This window comes from Thermobia domestica, chromosome 9 (genome assembly GCF_964235325.1).
Source record: "Thermobia domestica chromosome 9, izTheDome1.hap1.1, whole genome shotgun sequence".
NCBI classification, from domain to species: domain Eukaryota; kingdom Metazoa; phylum Arthropoda; class Insecta; order Zygentoma; family Lepismatidae; genus Thermobia; species Thermobia domestica.
The window spans coordinates 50,276,455-50,289,950 of NC_137462.1; positions in this window are offsets into that span (position 1 = coordinate 50,276,455).

Genomic DNA, 13,496 nt, shown 5'->3' on the forward strand with positions numbered 1-13,496 from the left:
AGGCGCGAATATAAGGAATAGACCTATTTCATTTTATGATGTAAAACTCTATGCTTTTGATGAAATAATGTCCAAATAACATTATTGTAGCCACTGCACACACCAAACTAATTTGTTTTCTTTCAATTTTCTGCTTCATATTGCGAATTCTTATTTTTTCCAAAAATTCAGTGCTTTGGCCACTGTGCCAAGAATTCAGTGCCCCACTGTGCGTCGTGATTAATTCGATTGGGTAGATAAAAAAAAAAACGTTTTGAACTAAGCAAACTCATCACTGTTTAAACGCCGACTTTGATCGTTTCTGATTTTAAAAATGCTCCTGCATCAGTGGCGTATTTAAGGGGGCTTCGGGGCTTAACCCCCCCGAAATCTTACTTACTATAGTAAAGTATATGAAATATCTTGCAGAATTTTCACATTTTCAGGCAAAGCCCTTCCCCCCGAAAGTTAGCAAAGCCCCTCCCGAAACAAAATCGTAAATACGCCACTATCCTGCATACACTATAAGTCATTACTCGGGACCTTGTATACCACATGTCATTAAGAAATCATCTATAATAAACTCTTTAAGTAATAAGTGAAAACTTGTTGTGACTTATTTAAACTCTTGGATTGCGAGCGAAGCGAGCAAGAAAATTTTTAAGAAATCTGCGTATTTCATTGATAACCGACAGCAATATTGATCTAATAGGGCGCCAATACTTTCTGGGGGCGACTCGTATTTTACTCATGTCCAACACCACTTTTTCTTTCTCCTTGCTCGTTCGGCGCCCCCTTGCTATCAGCGCCCGGGGCGGGCGCCCCGCTGCCCCCCCCTTAGCTACGGCTCTGGACATAGGGTAACTCTGTTATTATCAGAGTTACAACAGAATGTAGGAGGGAAAAGCATATCCAATTATGATGTTTTCAATCTAAAGTGAAGGAATTTTTAAAATCGGATGACCCGTTTGCGCTGTACACTCTCTATGCGCCCAATGTGAAATGAAAATGCAACGTTGCCATTTACCTGGACCCACAACAGAAGTGAGTGAAGTTACTGTCTTTTACGCTAACATGTCGATGGCCAGCCCCCGTTTCAAACAGTAACTTCATTCACTTATGTCGTGGGTCCAGGTAAATGACAACGTTGCATTTTCATTTAAAATTGGGTGCATAAAGAGTATACAGCACATTCATCTTGTCCGATTTTTTAAAAAAGTGTTCACTTTAGATTGAAAACGTCATATTTCGAGATGTTTTTCCTCTTACATTTGGTCGTAACTCTGATAATAACAGAGTTACCCTATGTCAGGGAACGTTTGAGACATCCTGTATACATCATAAGAGGTTCCTTTCTTAATTCTACACGGATGTGGTTTCATTGAATGTGAGGTGGGTGATACACATGAGGCCTTTTGGGAGTACGTCACACGGACGACCGTAATTTTGTGTTCAAAATTTTTATGAACTGGTGGGATATGTGATACATATGGTCACGGGCTAGAATTTTCTCAGTATGTCAAATATGCAATCAGATTTCATGCAGCTTAATTTGGTGAAAAGCTATTGCCAATTGAACGTTACATTTACCTCTTTCTTGCAGATGTTGAACCATGCCGTTAGCACGTGAGGAATGGATCGAAATAATCAAACTGTGGGGCGGGAGGAGTATATGTGCAGTGGTTGCCGATTGCAGAGTCATCCACAATGTGACTCTGTGTCACATGTTTCAGGGTCACAGTAATTAACTAAATTTGAGAAGACGGGCACATTCGTGAACATACATCGTAGCGGTTCAAACTCGCGGGACCTTATTCCTTCCCCATTTTGAACCGGTACATGAAAATGCCATTTACTCCATGTTTGCCTGCGCCGATTTTGAAAATTCCTTCACTAATCGATTTCTCCCGTTGAGTACTACAAGAACCAGTTAAAATCTCACGGGCCCTTTATTCTTCCCCATTTCGAACCGGTACATGAAAGTGCGATTTTTTTTTCATGCTTGCCTGCGCCGATTTTGAAAATTCCTTCACTAGTCGATTTCTCTCGACGAGTACTACAAGAATCAGTTAAAATCTCGCGGTCCTTTTTTCTTCCCATTTTGAACCGGTACCTGAAAATGCGATTTTCTTCATGTTTGCCTGTGCCGATTTTGAAAATTCTTTCAGTAATCTATTTCTGTCTTCGAGTACTACAAGAATCAGTTAAAATCTCGCGGGCCCTTTTTTCTTCCCCATTTTGAACCGGTACATGAAAATGCGATTTTCTTCATGCATGCCTGCGCCGATTTTGAACATTCCTTCACTAATCGATTTCTCTCGTCGAGTACTACAAGAATCAGTTAAAATCTCGCGGTCCTTTTTTCTTCCCCATTTTGAACCGGTACATGAAAATGCAATTTTCTTCATGCTTGCCTGCGCCGATTTTGAAAATTCCTTCACTAGTCGATTTCTCTCGACGAGTACTACAAGAATCAGTTAAAATCTCGCGGGCCCTATTTTCTTCCCATTTTGAACCGGTACCTGAAAATGCGATTTTCTTCATGTTTGCCTGTGCCGATTTTGAAAGTTCTTTCAGTAATCTATTTCTGTCGTCGAGTACTACAAGAATCAGTTAAAATCTCGCGGGCCCTTTTTTCTTCCCCATTTTGAACCGGTACATGAAAGTGGGATTTTTTTTCATGCTTGCCTGCGCCGATTTTGAACATTCCTTCACTAATCGATTTCTCTCGTCGAGTACTACAAGAATCAGTTAAAATCTCGCGGTCCTTTTTTCTTCTCATTTTGAACCGGTACCTGAAAATGCGATTTTCTTCATGTTTGCCTGTGCCGATTTTGAAAATTCTTTCAGTAATCTATTTCTGTCGTCGAGTACTACAAGAATCAGTTAAAATCTCGCGGACCCTTTTTTCTTCCCCATGCCAATATTTTTTTTGTATATTTTGAATGTATTCAAGTATGGAACAAAAGTATTATATAATTCCCTTAGTAGGCTTCTGAACTTAATATTTTTCAACTTAAATTTTATTTATTTTAATTATTTATTTTCTTGTGACTCAATATTTAATTGCAATCGTTCATTGGGGAGAAGGGTGGCCATTCTCAAATATATAAATATAGTATTCTTAAAATTTATATGTTCTCGTACTATTAGTTTCTTCCACTAGACCTGGAAATTGCAAAATTAATACCTGGAAAACCTGCAAAATTCAGGGAAATTGAGTTCCATATTTATGTATGAACACTGCTATTTACATTTTTTTTTTCGAATAGGGAGAACTGTACGAAAGGGTGGTTTGAGAATAGTATAACAGTAGGTTTCTGGGAGTGTTGTTCGAAATGAAATCTTTAAGTTTTACGTCCCACTATTATGCTGGCTAGGCTCAAGATGACGGGGTGTTGTTCGGTGGGGGTCAATGTTGCCAATTTTGGGTAAAGTCGCTAAATAAGGGGAATTCGACCTCAACGATAGCGCAGGGTGACCATAAAATTTTCAGTTAAAAACGGGACAGGTTCTTGCAACACTAGACTTTTAGATCTACCTTTGTTCTTATCAGTGCCTTGATATCAGAGTTCCCCCTCTCTCTCTTCGTTACAGAGCGGGTACTTATGAAAAAGGAAAGACACGTTGAAGTTTGTTTAACACACAACCAACTGCTAAAACCTCTGCTGCCTTTCGAGCAGTACTGCGAACTATAGAGTATGTTTAATATAGGGATTTTCAGTTCAATTTTTGCCGCTTTGTTATTATTAATACTTTTAAAAGGAGTAAAGGTACTGGGTTTGTTATTTACTTCTTTCATTTACATAAAACGGGACGAATACTACTTTTTTCCATCTACTGACGGGACGGCCCCGACACGCCCCTAAAACGGGACTGTCCCGGTCAAAACGGGACGTATGGTCGCCCTACGATAACGACAAAAAAAATTCCGATTGGAGACTTTTTTGGGTGATTTTTAAATAACGATTTACCTACTTACACATTTAGCGACTTTTTGCTGCAAACAAAATGTTCATCTGTAGAGAAGCATTATTAGTTCAAAACAGTTTTTACGTTCTTTTTTTCTGTTTGTTTGTTTTAATCAGCGCAAGTGATGAAGAGTTTGGAAATACAGCGTACTCACTACTCCACAATCCTGCATTGTTATGTTACCCTTGCCCTCTAACGAAGAATAACTACAAACTTGATGTCCTTTAGTTCGCAGAGTTTCCGTTGAGAGACACACGTAATACATCATTACCGATAGCAACAAGATTAGCTATAGATGCGTGAAAAAAGGCGAAGAAGGTGTTTGTTATATTTGTCCTCTGGGGTCTTTTAATTATTCTGCACTTTTTCTTTTACAAAAAATTGCTTAACGAAAGTACTGTAGTGTTAATTATTTCGGAACTATTTTGACCACAACATGAACAAAAGTACCCGAAACAACCTGAAATGATCCCTGAATTAAAGGATTGGTTGCGCCCTGTTTACAAAGATGTGAATAGAACCAGCGGCGCAAATCTGTCTTCAACATTGGGGGGGAGGGGGGTAAGACCGTTACCATACCTTTTTTGGCGATGTCCAAAATACTTATGAAGTTGAAAAACAATGTTGTGGAGGATCAGAGTTGTCTTTAGCGTTAGGAGGCTGCAGATTTGAGGCTTATTCTGGGGGACATCTCACGTTCCTTTGTAGCAATCGGACAAAAATCATCAAATTTCTCCCAAAAAACACATTTCAAATCGGATTATTTGGGAGAAGTCCCCCTCAGTTCCAAGATTGGAGGGGACATGTATCCGTCATCCCCCCCCTGGATTTGCGCCAGTGAGTAGAACATATTGTTTAGTTTACATCTACAACTTTTATAATGCTTATAGACAATGAATTTCTCGATTATTTCTTATAGCGACTTTTCACCCAAAATTGGAGTCGTCACCTCTCGTTTCGCAAACTTATTGCCAACATTTTAGAAACTGGTTGCGGGGAGAGCTACAATGGATGATTCAAGTTATTTCGTCGCTTCCGCTGTGAACCTAAGTACAAGATTCCAAAAGTCACATTTTTTTGGTTCCAAACAATATGTCTGCTGGGTGAAAGCATAGACTGGAATGTGTTGCCTTTCCTACCTTATCTTTAATCCCATAGTAGCTCCTTTCCCAAAGTTAAAAAAATGCAATTCTTCCTTTCTTAATAGTACTTATGACCCAAAGTATTACGTAAGCATTGTATGTTACTTATGTAGCTCACAGAGCCGCAGCTATGGGCGAGCAAGCAAAGCACGTGTCCCGGGCGCGTGGTTGGAGGGGCGCCTAAAAAAGAGGTTATATATTAGTACTTTTCCTGGCGGTATTTAATACTTTTCATCAGAGTGCGAAATCATGAAATCAAAGTGAGAGATAAAAATGAAATGAAATCTTTGAGTTTTACGTCCCACGGTTATGCCGGTTAGGCTAAAGGAGACGGTGATTATGAGAAATGAATGAAATGGTGGAATGAAGTAAGTGGGAGGAAATGGGAGAACCCCGAGAAAATCCACGCACACGGTGTTTGTCCACCACAAGGTTCACTTGGCGGGGCTAGGATCGAATCCGTGATCCCAAGCACCAGAGGTGAACGCTCTACCACTGAGCCACCGCGGCCCTAAAAGTGAGAGGAGACTGGAGGAGTGAAGAGAGAGAGAGAGAGAGAGAGAGAGAAGAAAACGCTCGCACTTTTACACTTCAAAGTAAATTAAGTCATTTATTTTTTCTGTCCCCCTCCTCCCCCTCCCCTAAGTTCTGTCAAAGTAAATAGCTAAAAACACTCCCAGGCCAGAACCGCATCTACGTTGGAAATTTGATCGAGATCGGTCGGTCGGTGCAAGAGATTAAGAAAAAATGAAATGAAACCTTTGAGTTTTACGTCCCACAGTTATGCCGGTTAGGCTAAGGGAGACGCTGATGATGAGCAATGAATTAAATGGTGGAATAAAGTAAGTAGGAGGAAATGGGAGAACCCCGAGAAAACCCACGCACACGGTGTTTGTCCACCACAAGGTTCACTTGGCGGGGCTAGGATCGAATCCGGGACCCCAAGCACCAGAGGTGAACGCTCTACCACTGAGCCACCGCGGCCCCCGGCCGGGAATCGAACCCGGGTGTCCCACGCCAAAGGCGTGTTCATTAACCACTTAGCCACGAGGGAGCTCATCTGTGAGGCAGTGTAAACCCCCCAAAAAAGAAAGAAAATAAACGCACACTGGATGTTTGCGCAATTGAGGATCAAAACATTCTCAATGGAGTATGAGAAATAGTAAACGTCAATCAATGTGTGCTTTTGCTTATTCATTACTTCGTTAATACTTAATTCCTTCTAGAAATAGTGAAACAATACTATGAAGAAACACTAATTAAACTAATAACAATTACGTTGTATTTCTTACCATACCGTTTTTACCACCCATAGAATTTCAATCTAGCACTATACTGCATTAGTCACGCCGTAACGAAAGCTGAAATTCAAAGACCTGGCACTCGTTAACTGTTGAAGCTGTGTTGTAGCTACCTGTATATCACGCGGCCTGCGTTGGTACTCCTCAACATAAATACGTCACAGCCCAAAGCCAGGAAACATCACAAACAGAAGACAGGGGCACAAGCAGTGCCTGACACTTCACGAACTCAAACCCACCAAGACTCAACTCAACATGACCTTCAATTACGTTCTAGAAACCAAACCAGTGCTAAGGCACAAACTCACCAACTTCCTATATGAAAACACAAGAAAAAAATCTAACGTTTTGGTTCCAAAGTGATGACATAACAATAATACTAAAAAGGTTTTAATTTTCAGTAACCCAAACATTAATTAACTAGGGAACATAACAAAGCAAAAATAAATAAATAAAAATAAATTAAATTAAAAAATAAAAACCTGACAAGTAAGCTCTCCCTGACTACTTTTTTGTTTTAAATTTCAGTGAGGCTGTAAAATATGTCAATATCTTCGTTATATATATATATATATATATATATATATATATATATATATATATATATATATATATATTTCATTGTAAACAAGTTCTTTAAACAAAAGAAAGCTCTGAGAGCGCTTACCTCTGACGCGGTAGGTCCCTGGTTCGATTCCTGCTCCCGACAAATAGGCTTTTGGTGAACACTGTAGTTGTGGTTATTCTTTAGACTTTCCAGTTTCCTTACATTTTCTTGATTCCACCATTATCATGTATCTCATCGTCACCTTCTCTCTTACATTGATGTACAATCATGGGGCGTTAAACTAAAAGAAAAAAAATCTTGCAAATATCCTAGTAAAAATGAGTTTTCTAAACTACACTAGTGGCCCCGCGTAGCGTATTCGCTAACGCTCTCGCCTTCGGTGCGAACGGTCCCGGGTTCGATCCCGGTGGGGGAACTCGGTCGAAAAAGTATCAAAAGATTTTTAGTCCAGCCATCCTGAATGAGGTTTCCTTGGCTTTTCCTCATTCACAGCAGGCAAATGCCGGAGTGGTACCTAACATATAGGTCCCAGGCCGTTTTCTTCCTTTAGTTATGCAATTATGTTAAGCAGCCCTGTAGTAAAACTGCTCCAAGTAATAAATCGTCACATATAAAACGGAATGAATAAACACATAACATTCATTTTGCTACCTTGAAATGAAAAATGTTTCAAAACATTAATATTCAAAGATTTCTCAAAATTCAGATTCACCCATTCCATTGTCCTCAATCATTAACGAGTTTTACAATAGTAAGAATTGTATTCATAAACTACATTACTTACTTAGTACTATATTAAAGCAAGTTACACTAAAAGAATATATAATTAATGGAATATTTAACTAAAGTAATAGTTAACTAGTGTACTTACCCAAGCACTTGTTTCCTTCCTCTCTTCTTTTCCGTTTGTAAACAACCTCGTTTGGCAAGCAAAAGACGGTAGTTCAATGACGTCAGCCATGGCGAAAGAAAGAGGTGTCTATAGGCGGCCTGGATCTCACACACAGATGGACGTATTTAACATATAGCTGAAGTATTTAACATACGTATACGTATGTAAAATACGGAAGATTGTTAGATGTCAGACATCCTCCAGCGACATGATGTAATATCTAAGCGGGTAAAAGGCAGTACCTATGTAGTATATGGATAAAGTACGCTCCGTACAGATTTCCTTAGTAAACATAACGAATCCTTGTATTTGTACAATATACCGCTGTCCGGATAATGGATTTTTCTCAGTGTATGTAAGGGAATACAGCATTCATAATGCAGAAAGTTGGTGGTAAAGCATACAAACATGTGTAACATATAATATAAGATCATAATAACATAATAATAATGAATTGATTATTATATAGTGGAAATTGATATACAAATTGCATTATGTTATTTTTGCTTATAGAATGTATGATAATGAATGTCCAAAAGGTTAACGTTCAAAGAAAATTACGTAGCAAGTAGATGAAGTCAGGGCAATGAAAAGATTTTCTTAGGTACCTTGCAAAAGAAAATAAAGGGTACGCGTCCCCGCAGTAAACTTTTTCGTTCCCCATTCCTTAAACAAACCGGCAACAATAAACTTAACCTTGAGAACTATTTTAGGATAAACGAGTTACATCGTTAGGATAGTATTGTATAGTATATCCTATATAGTGTTAGGGTATTAAAATAATGAAAATCTTTAGATACATTTTTTGTGAAAATGACGTATATCGAGTTTCACCTTTCAGTAAACTATCATTAGCTTATTAAGAGTGTATTTAAGTACACTGTAAAAATGAAACAGCATTTAAACACTTGTAGTACAAATTTTGAGGGTGAAATATATCAAGTGAGTGTTTATAAAATGTACCTCACGTATCTAAAACCATTCCTTCTCCTAAACATTACATAGTGTAACATATTTAAAACATTTCTCTTTGGAAAACAGTTCGAAATCGAAGAAATGACACCATTTTGTACATTTTGTAGATATGTGACTGACATACTTAGACAACACAGTATCTACAGTATCTTTTGCAGTGTAGTAATTTATGGCAGATTCTTTTCATCGGAAGGATATTTTATCCGTCACCACCTGAGAGAGGGCTCCCAGGAGTCTGACCTGGATTCGCTCTGGTTTAGATTGGAAAATGTGAGACGTGTGGTAAAGCCTAAAGAAATTAACGTTAACTTCAATACAACGAGTTTTCTGAAATATCATTATTTTAGCCTTTTTTCAGGATCTTTCGGATGTAGCCTTAACATAGCGTTTCATGGGGTTATCTTAAAAAAAAAAAAAAAAACTCAACTAAATTATTTTTGAAAGTTACCTATATTGCGCATATGTTTTTCAAAAAAAATGTAATTTTGTCAATTAGTGTATATGGTACTTTTTTAAGACAAGGCCAGAAAACAGAATTGAAGCATATTAAATGTATTTCAATAAATCAACTTATAGTCAAATTCCAAGAATTCGAATTGTATTTAGGTTCCCTTGCCCAAAATAATGCGCATTTTTCAGACCTTTTAGTATCGCGTTTTCTGTGTTCCGCACAATCCTTGTCTTAGACTGTGTAGAAACAAAATTTAAACTGACATCACCTGTTCAAAACCGCTACTGAATATTAGTCATAACATGTTCAAAGACTATATATACTCTCATTGCTCTCACTTTTTAAAAGAATATATCACTATAGCAGAAACACATTAGACCTCATTCTTAAAACACCTTTCCCTGGATCTAATTGTGTTTATTACTCATTTTCAATACATCTTAACTTTTCTTAAATAAAAGTTTGTTTCTCCTTTGTCCTGAAGATTGTCCCTACGCCGTAATAATTGGCAAAATTATTTAATATTAAAAAGAATTGTTTACATCTTGGAGGCAGCTATTCTACTTAATTTTGCTTGAAGATTGTGTGTTCGTTTTTGTATCCAAAGAAGCATATTTCCATTCCAAGCCCTATTTATATCACATTATCTGAATTTTTAAAGATAAATTTGCAAATGTTACAGAGAAATTGACTGTCATTTGCTCAGTATCAATAAACTTTTATATCGAAGCTTTTATATCCCTTGATATTCTCTCTCAAAGTGGAGGAACAATTTTGGAGAATTATTTTAAAAGCTTGAAAATATACAAGTACACGTTTTGTTAAAAATATTCTTCCTGAAATAAAAACTTTCTTTCCGTTCCTACAATTTAAGAAGAATATATTCACAAATTCTAGATCAATTTATAAGATAAATAGTAGTCGCAATTTAAGTTTGATCACTAGGATTAAAATGAAACCTTTAAATTTAATAAATGAAAATATGCAATTAAGCCGGAGGTTGAAAATGGGTCTCTACTATACATTGTCTTTAAGCGAGCCAAGGGCGCGGTGGCTCAATGGTAGAGTATTCTCCTCAAATGCTTGAGGTCCACAGCTCGCCCCTTGTGGACTTTGAGTTGAGTTGATTTTAGTTTAGCGTCCCTTTCAGTAGCGAGGCTATATGAGATCTGGACCTACAGATTAACGTGGAATCCGAACCACATGAGCTCCGCCAGGAGTCGAACCCGGGTCTCCCAGGCCAAAGGCGCGTACGCTAACCGCTTAGCCACGAGGGAGCTCTCCCTTGTGGACTTTGTGGTGCACAAACACCGTGCTCGTGTGTTTTCTCGGGGTTCTTCCGTTTCCTACCACTTTCTTCAGTCCAATGTTTCATTCATTTCACATCATCATTTTCTCCTTTAGCTTAACCAACATAGCGTGGAACCTAAAATTGAAAGATTTCATTTCATTTCATTTTCTTTAACGGGTCCCATACGTTCTTAAGGACAATGCTTACTCAAGACCTAAAACCAGGTTGGGTATATCACAGGTGACATCAGTACAGTTAGGCAGAACCCATCACGATTATAAATAGATCAACGTTTACATTATCAATTTGCCTATTTGAGAGTTTAGATAACATAAAACTTCTGACACCTAGCATTTGCTATAAATGTGCATTCCAGAATTCTAGATTAGGTTTGTAGTATCGGAAAATGGATTGTGTGTGTTGAGACTTCTGACTGTTGAATCATTCAATAAGTGAATAAACACTACAAAAGACATGAATCCAAAGACGTTGTGGTCAAAACACGCCAAATAATGAAGAACATTTATAAGAAAATTTAACACTTCAGAACATTATTTTAAAATATTAAATTAGAGCATTTTAAATGTTTCTCTTTAATGGAAAAGTAAAAAAGATTGCCCTCTTTCCTGCAACTATCGTGAGTTCTTCACAAAATAATCTATAATTCTAAGTTTGACAGGACTTTTTTAAGTTCAATAATGGGATCTATACAGAAAAGCAATGAGTTACGTAAATTTAACATACATAAATTTATAATTATGTGGTAAATTTCAGATGCTGGGGTAGATTTTCACAATGATGATTCTATTAATTTCTTGATTATGTATTGTTGAACTGTAAATAATTATCTTATTTTTTAATTACCATTGGGGTTGTAACTTTATAACATTTTGTACCTTATTTTAAAGCCTATTACGGAACTGTGTTTTTATCGCATTGCGGTATAACTAAACATTATTATATTCTTATAACCTTGCAATAAATATTAAGTTATGCAAAACAATTCGACGTAAATAAACCTTGGACTGACACGAGGAGCTCTCGATTTATCTATTCACATAAGTGGAGGATTGTATGTACGTATTAAAAATAATACAACTTAAATTTGAAGAAAGTTGTGTTCCTTTTCTTCTGTCTAAAGGGGTTCTTTATCTTACTAAGACACTCTTCCTTTTACATCATTTTCAAAATAGTCTTTGCAGGAGTAAGTTACGAGAAAAAAATGAATTGTCAAATTGATACACTACTTGTCCGAACATAGTCAAAATTTATCGAAGTGAATTTTACCTCTTCCGTTCTCAAAATAAAAAAGTGGTTAGCAAGTACGTTTGTCTGTATGTGTATATAACCAGGGTACAAACATACTATTCAAAATGTTCTCAAACAATACCTGCAGTAAGTTACACAAGCTACAAATATTTCAAGGTGTTCCTGAGACTTAGTAATGCAGTATCTGTTTCTCATTCAAGTGGTTAAATACCAGGGGTGGATAACTTAACGTAACTGTAACGTAACGAAAATAGTTCTCTGTAACAAAATTATTGGTTATTTAATGTAGGTAGGTACAAGGTATAACACCAATTTTTGATACGACACCGTAAAAATATTCGAGCATGTAAGGTTATTGTACCGTAACTAATTGAAGGAACAAATCTGTTTCGGGTCTTCCTTGTCACGCTTGGTGGGGGAAAGTCGACAACGGATACCAGCTGAATGAGATTCTTTCCTCTGCGGGTATCTAATGGAACGAAAATGTGTGGAACAGAAGCTATTTCGTTACAAATACTATTTGCCACATGAGTAACACAGTTGATCAGACAGGTTTGGTAAAGGTATTGTGTTCATCAGTTACAGATCTTATCAGCTCTTTGGAGACTTCCTCGGACATGGTATCTATTGTATTATTCTTCAGAGGGTCACATTGAATTTCGTTCTTCAGGTGGTGAAGCAGAATGAATATTTCACTTTCATATGTTGTTATTGCAAATATGAAGTAGAGACAGGGAGAAAAAACATATCGATTTCTGTGAATATCATAGGAGGAAGTCAGTCACATACAAGGGAAAAGGTAGCTGGAAGGGGATAGCAGGGTCAGGGGGAAGCACAGAGTGAGACAAAAGTAGCAAAGGGGAAAGAAAATAGACAATCTCTTTCATTCTTCATCTTGCTTTGTTTTCATAGCGCTCTTCGCTGTCCACAACAAGAGTAGGATTAATTTATGTAAGAACTGTTCCATGAATGGTGGGAGCAAGCCTGTGAAAATCATATTATTATTATTATTAAAACAAAGCCCACAAAATAGCTAGGAAATTGTGTGATGCATGGCCACGTCATTGGCTATCAATCTGCATTATTTTTGGAATATTTCACCGTTGTTTGCTGATTCTTAATCCACACACATCCCCAATTTGTTCACTATATTGAATCAAACTATATTATTATTATTATTATTATTATTATTATTATTATTATTATTATTATGTCTAGCGAGCATAGCCTAGTGACTAGCGTTCTTCTTTCGCAAAAGGGAAATCCTGGGTTCAAAGCTTGTGGCCTGCTACCCTGACCGGTTTTACCAGCTTTTTTCGTTGTTGCACAAAGTGAATGTCGGGATGTTATCTTTAAGCATAAATCCTGCCTGGTTTTCTCCTTTCCTTTTTCCATTATTGATGTTAAAATATTCTGTTGTAAATTGGCCTTAGAAGCTGCATTTGAAATATTTTACATAAATAAATGAATGTTTAAAGCACGCCAGGCACGCGCCCAGAATTTTTTTTTTTTTGGAGGGATCCGAAGATTTTTGCAGGTCTAATACGTATATGTAGTATTTAACCTGTGTTATTCAACACCCGAAAAGACAAGTAATTGTTAATTAGTGCCGCTTATTAAACATGATAGAGCTAAAGATATTAAAATGTTTATGCT